At 39.6% G+C, this 7,316-nt stretch overlaps 1 non-coding gene across 1 annotated transcript; it reads left to right on the top strand.

The window, feature by feature from the left end:
- Positions 1-3,544: 3,544 nt before the first annotated feature.
- On the top strand, positions 3,545-3,648 carry LOC112804623 (small nucleolar RNA R71). The gene has a single exon (XR_003203237.1). It is a non-coding gene; the product is annotated as a small nucleolar RNA R71 (small nucleolar RNA).
- The last annotated feature ends 3,668 nt before the right edge of the window (positions 3,649-7,316 follow it).

Below are 7,316 nucleotides of genomic sequence, written 5' to 3'. Positions count from 1 at the left end.
CCATCCTTTTCTTGGTGATGGGCTTGTCTTCTTCAATGGAGACATCTCCATCTATGATAACTCCAGCTGAGTAACATAGATGGCATATGAGGTGGGGGAAGGCTAGCCGTGCCATGTATGAAGGCTTGTCAGCTATTTTGTAGAGTTCATTGGCTATGACTTCATGAACCTCTACTTCCTCTCCAATCATGATGCTATGAATCATGATTGCCCGATCCACAGTAACTTCAGATCGGTTGCTTGTAGGGATGATGGATCTTTGGATGAACTCCAGCCATCCTCTAGCTACAGGCTTGAGGTCCAGTCTTCTTAGTTGGACTGGTTTGCCTTTGGAGTCTACTCTCCATTGGGCGCCTTCCACACAAATGTCCATTAGGACTTGGTCCAACCTTTGATTGAAGTTGACCCTCCTTGTGTAGGGGCGTTCATCACCTTGCATCATGGGTAGATGAAACGCCAACCTCACATTTTCCGGACTGAAATCTAAGTATTTCCCCCGAACCATTGTGAGATAGTTCTTTGGATTCGGGTTCATACTTTGATCATGGTTCCTAGTGATCCATGCATTAGCATAGAATTCTTGAACCATCAATAATCCGACTTGTTGCATGGGGTTGGTTATGACTTCCCACCCTCTTCTTTGGATCTCATGTCGGATTTCCGGATACTCATTCTTTTTGAGCTTGAAGGGGACCTCAGGGATCACCCTCTTCTTTGCCACAACATCATAGAAGTGGTCTTGGTGGCTCTTGGAGATGAATCTCTCCTTTTCCCATGATTCGGAAGTGGAAGCTTTTGCCTTCCCTTTTCCTTTTCTTGAGGAAACTCTGGTCTTGGGTGCCATTGATGGTGAATGAAAAATAAAAAGCTAGGCTTTTTACCACACCAAACTTAAAATTTGCTCGTCCTCGAGCAAAAAGAAAAGAAGAGTAGAAGAAGAAGAAGAAGAAAATGTGAGTAGAGAGGGAGAAGGGGGGTTCGGCTATGGAGAGAAGAAGGGGTTATGTTGTGTGAAAATGAAGAAGAAAAGGGAGGTATTTATAGGGAGGGGGGAGGGTTAGGTTTCGGCCATTTTGGGTGGGAATGGGTGGGAAATTGAATTTGAATGTAATGGGGTAGGTGGGGTTTATGGGGAAGAGGAGGTTGATGTGAATGGTGCATGGGGTAATTGGGAAGAGAAATTGATGTGATTGGTGAAGGTTTTTGGGAAGGGTGACATTGAGAATGAGATTTGGATTAGGAGAGTGTGAATAGGATTAACAGAAAAGGTAGGTGGGGATCCTGTGGGGTCCACAGGTCCTGAGGTGGGGATCCTGTGGGGTCCACAGGTCCTGAGGTGAAAAGAAATACCATTCCTTCACCCTATAGGCGTGTAAATTGCCTTCATGCACCATTCTGGCGTTCAAACGCCCATTGGTGCATGTTCTGGGCGTTAAACGCCCATGTGATGCTTGATTCTGGCGTTGAACGCCAGTTTCAAGCTTGTTTCTGGCGTTCAGCGCCAGATTGTCCTCTGCGTGCGCATCCTGGTGTTAAACGCCAGGATGTTGCTTGTTTTGGGCGTTCAGCGCCAGGAAGATGCTCTGTTCTGGCGTTGAACGCCCGCCAGATGCATCTTCTGGGCGCTGAACGCCGGCCCGTGCGTCCTCCAGGGTGAAAAATTTTTTTCTTCTGTTTTTGACTCTGTTTTTAATTTTTTTGATTTTTTCGTGACTCCTCATGATCATGTACCTAATTAAACACAAAAATAACAAAGAAACAAAATAAAATAAAATTAGATAAATAAAATTGGGTTGCCTCCCAACAAGCGCTTCTTTAATGTCAATAGCTTGACAGTGGCTCTCATGGAGCCACAGAGCAATCAAGTCAATGTTGTCTAGTCCCAACACCAAACTTAGAGTTTGGATATGGGGCTTGAACACCAAACTTAGAGTTTGGTTGTGGCTTCACAACACCAAACTTAGAGTTTGACTGTGTGGGCTCTTCTTGACCTTGAACTGAGAGAAGCTCTTCATGCTTACTCTCTTTTGTCACAGAGGGATTGCCATGTGCTTGAAACACAAGGTATTCTCCATTCAATTGAAGGACTAATTCTCCTCTGTTGACATCTATCACAGCTTCTGCTGTGGCTAGGAAAGGTCTTCCTAGGATGATGCATTCATCATCTTCCTTCCTAGTATCTAGGATTAGGAAATCAGCAGGGATGTAAAAGTCTTCAACTTTTATAAGCACGTCCTCTACTATCCCATGAGCTTGTCTCACTGACTTATCTGCCAATTGCAGTGAGAACAAAGCAGGTTGCACCTCAATGATCCCTAGCTTCTCCATTACAGAGAGTGGCATAAGGTTTATTCCTGACCCAAGATCACACAGAGCTTTTTCAAAGCTCATGGTGCCAATGGTGCAAGGTATCAAGAACTTGCCAGGATCTTGTCTCTTTTGAGGTAGAGTTTCCTGAATCCAAGTATCTAAATCACTAATGAGCAAGGGAGGTTCACTTTCCCAAGTCTCATTACCAAACAGCTTGGCATTCAGTTTCATGATAGCTCCTAGATATTGAGCAACTTGCTCTCCAGTCACATCTTCATCCTCTTCAGAGGATGAATAATAGTCAGAGCTCATGAATGGCAGAAGGAGATTGAATGGAATCTCTATGGTCTCTGTATGAGCCTCAGATTCCTCAGGATCCTTATTAGGAAGCTCCTTCTTGCTTGGAGGACGTCCCAGGAGTTCTTTCTCACTAGGATTTTCGTCCTCCTCCTCCTTTGTGCATTCGGCCATGTTGACTAAGTCAATGGCTTTGCATTCTCCTTTTGGATTTTCTTCTGTATTGCTTGGGAGAATACTGGGAGGAGTTTCAATAACTTTCTTACTCAGCTGGCCTACTTGTGCCTCCAAATTTCTAATGGAGGATCTTGTTTCATTCATGAAACTGAAGGTGGCCTTTGACAGATCAGAGACTATATTAGCTAAATTAGAATTATTTTGTTCAGAGTTCTCTGTCTGTTGCTGAGAAGATGATGGATATGGCTTACTATTATTCAGCCTATTGCGTCCACCATTGTTAAAACCTTGTTGAGGTTTTTGTTGATCCTTCCAGGAGAAATTTGGATGATTTCTCCATGATGGGTTATAGGTATTTCCATATGGTTCACCCAGATAATTAACCTCTGCCATGGCAGGGTTCTCAGGATCATAAGCTTCTTCAGAAGCTACCTCTCTAGTACTGTTGGATGCATGTTGCAATCCATTCAGATTTTGAGAGATCATGTTGACCTGTTGAGTCAACACTTTGTTCTGAGCCAGTATGGCATTCAGAGCATCAATTTCAAGAACTCCCTTCTTCTGAGGGACCCCATTATTCACGGAATTCCTCTCAGAGGTATACATGAACTGGTTGTTTGCAACCATGTTAATGAGTTCTTGAGCCTCTTCAGGCGTTTTCTTCAGGTGAATAGATCCACCTGCAGAATGGTCCAGTGACATTTTCGAAAATTCAGAGAGACCATAATAGAATATATCTAATAGGGTCCATTCTGAAAACATGTCAGATGGACATCTCTTGGTCAGCTGCTTGTATCTTTCCCAAGCTTCATAGAGGGATTCACCATCTTTTTGTTTGAAAGTTTGAACATCCACTCTCAGCTTGCTCAGCTTTTGAGGAGGAAAGAATTTATCTAAGAAGGCAGTGACCAGCTTATCCCAGGAGTCCAGGCTATCCTTAGGTTGTGAATCCAACCATATTCTAGCTCTGTCTCTTACAGCAAAAGGGAAAAGCATGAGTCTGTAGACTTCAGGATTAACTCCATTCGTCTTTACAGTATCACAGACTTGCAAGAATTCAGTTAAAAACTGATAAGGATCTTCAGATGGAAGTCCATAAAACTTGCAGTTTTGTTGCATTAAAGCAACTAGTTGAGGCTTAAGCTCAAAGTTATTGGCTCCAATGGCAGGAATGGAGATGCTTCTTCCATCAAACTTGGATGTTGGCTTTGTGAAATCACCAAGCATTCTCCTTGCATTATTATTATTATTTTCGGCCATCTCCTTCTCTTGTTCGAAAATTTCTGAAAGGTTTTTTCTGGATTGTTGTAATTTAGCTTCTCTTAATTTTCTCTTCAGAGTCCTTTCAGGTTCTGGATCAGCTTCAACAAGAGTGCCTTTGTCCTTGTTCCTGCTCATAAGAAAGAGAAGAAAACAAGAAAAGAAAAAGGAATCCTCTATGTCACAGTATAGAGATTCCTTTATGTTAGTAGAAGAAGAAAGGGGTAGAAGAATGAAGAAGGATGAAGAAGAATTCGGATTTGGATGAAGTGAGGTGAAGAGAAGTGTTAGTAATTAAATAATTAAATGGAAGAAGATAAGAGAAGGAAATTTTCGAAAATAATTTTGAAAAAGAAGTTAGTAATTTCGAAAATTAAAGATAAGGTGAGATTAAAATTAAAATTTAAAACAAAAAGAATTTTTGAAAAGGAGAGGGAGAATTTTCGAAAATTAGAGAGGAAAGAGTAGTTAGGTGGTTTTGAAAAAGATAAGAAACAGGCAAAAAGTTAGTTAGTTGATTGAAAAAGATTTTGAAATCAAATTTTGAAACAGATAAGAAGATAAGAAGTTAGATAAGATATTTTGAAATCAAATTTTGAAAAAGATAAGATAAAAGATAAAAAAATATATTTGAAAAAGATATTTTGAAAAAGATTTAATTTTAAAATTGACTTAACTAACAAGAAACTACAAGATAAGATTCTAGAACTTAAAGATTGAACCTTTCTTAACAAGAAAGTAACAAACTTCAAATTTTTGAACCAATCACATTAATTGTTAGCTAATTTTTCGAAAATTGGATAAAAAGATAAGAAAAAGATTTTTGAAAAATAATTTTTAAAATTTTCGAAGAATAGAAAAAATGAAAAAGATATGATTTTTGAAAAAGATTTTGAAAAGATAAGATTTTTTTTTTAAAAATGAAATTTTGACTTGACTTGTAAGAAACAACTAATTTTGAAAATTTTTGACCAAGTCAATCCCAAAATTTCGAAATTTTGGAGGGAAATAAGGAAAAGATATTTTTTGAAATCAAATTTTGAATGAAAAACACAAAAATGACCCAAAACATGAAAATTTTGGATCAAGACACAAGATGCATGCAAGAATGCTATGAATGTCAAGATGAACACCAAGAACACTATGAAGATCATGATGAACATCAAGAACATAACTTTGAAAAAATTTTTGATGCAAAGAAAACATGCAAGACACCAAACTTAGAAATCTTTAATGCATGAAAAATATGAATGCAAAAATGCACATGAAAAACAACAAAAGACACAAAACAAGAAATCATCAAGATCAAACAAGAGGACTTGTCAAGAACAACTTGAAGATCATGAAGAACACTATGAATGCATGGATTTTCGAAAACAATGCAAGAAAAATTTTAAAAACATGCAGTTGACACCAAACTTAAAAATTAACACAAGACTCAAACAAGAAACACAAAATATTTTTGATTTTTATGATTTTCTAATTTTTTTGTATTTTTATTGATTTTTTTCGAAAAACATTTTTGGAAAAACGAAAAATAAAAGAAAAATTTTGAAAAAGATTTTTGAAAAGAAAATTACCTAATCTGAGCAACAAGATGAACCGTCAGTTGTCCATACTCGAACGATCCCCGGCAACGGCGCCAAAAACTTGGTGGACGAAATTGTGATTCCCTTTTTTCTTGTAATTGGATTTATAAAAGATGTATACTCTGAGGGCATTGTTTATTTTCTTCACAATCTCGTTCAACTAACCAGCAAGTGTACTGGGTCGTCCAAGTAATAACCTTACGTGAGTAAGGGTCGAATCCACAGAGATTGTTGGTATGAAGCAAGCTATGGTCACCTTGTAAATCTCAGTCAGGCAAATTAAACATTATTTATGGGTTTGAGGATAGGAATAATAAAAAGAAATAAATAATAAAAGGGATAGAACACTTATGTAGATTCATTGGTAGAGGTATCTTTTAAGTATATACAGCTGCTGCATGGCTCAAGCACGCCTGCTCTCCTACTGCTTCTACTCAATTCTTCTTACTCCTTTCCATGGCAAGCTTTGTATAGGGGTTCACCATCAACTGTGGCTACTTTCATTCCTCACGGGGAAATAACCTGTGCGGCTGTCACTCGCACAGCTAACCAGTCTGGAGGCATCACCCATGGCTGATGGCTACATCCCATCCTCGCAGTGAAAACTATGCAAACGCACTCTGTCACAGTACGGCTAATCACCGGTTGGTTCCCGCTCCTACTGGAATAGAATCCCTCTTTTGCGTCTGTCACCAACGCCCAGCAGGTTAAAGTTTGAAGCACGTCACGGTCATTCATGATCGGAATCCTACTCGGAACACCACAGACAAGGTTGGACTTTCCGGACTCCCAGGATCCTACTCGGAACACCACAGACAAGGTTGGACTTTCCGGATCCAGATGAATGCCGCCAACTATCTAACTTATACCACGAAGATTCTGTTGGGGAATCTAAGAGATACGCATTCAAGCTCTGTTGCATGTAGAACGTAAGTGGTTGTCAATCACTCGCGTTCATAATTGAGAATGATAATGAGGGTAATCTGACTCATCACATTCATCATGTTCTTGGGTACGAATGAATATCTTGGAATAAGAATAAGAGAGATTTGAATAAAAGAAGATAGAATTTCATTAATACTTGAGGTACAGCAGAGCTCCACACCCTTAATCTATGGTGTGCAGAAACTCCACCGTTGAAAATACATAAGCAAAGAGTTCAGGCATGGCCGAATGGCCAGCCCTCTCTAACGTGATCAATGATCCCCTAAGATGAAGAATAAAACAAAACTGAGATCAAAGATGTCTAATACAATAGATAAATGTCCTATATATACTAGACTAGCTACTAGGGTTTACATGAGTAAGTAATTGATGCATAAATCCACTTCCGGGGCCCACTTGGTGTGTGCTTGGGCTGAGCTTGATGAATTCACGTGCTAAGGCATATCTTGGCGTTGAACTCTGAGTTATGACGTGTTTTGGGCGTTCAACTCCGGATCATGACGTTTTTCTGGCGTTTAACTCCAGACAGCAGCATGAACTTGGCGTTCAACGCCAAGTTACGTCGTCATTCTTCGAATAAAGTATGGACTATTATATATTGCTGGAAAGCTCTGGATGTCTACTTTCCAACGCCGTTGAGAGCGCGCCAATTGGAGTTCTGTAGCTCCAGAAAATCCATTTCGAGTGCAGGGAGGTCAGAATCCAACAGCATCAGCAGTCCTTTTGTTAGCCTTCTTC

The sequence above is a fragment of the Arachis hypogaea genome, chromosome 5 (assembly GCF_003086295.3).
Source record: "Arachis hypogaea cultivar Tifrunner chromosome 5, arahy.Tifrunner.gnm2.J5K5, whole genome shotgun sequence".
Taxonomy (NCBI): Eukaryota; Viridiplantae; Streptophyta; class Magnoliopsida; order Fabales; family Fabaceae; genus Arachis; species Arachis hypogaea.
This window is presented reverse-complemented; position numbering and strand designations above follow the sequence as displayed.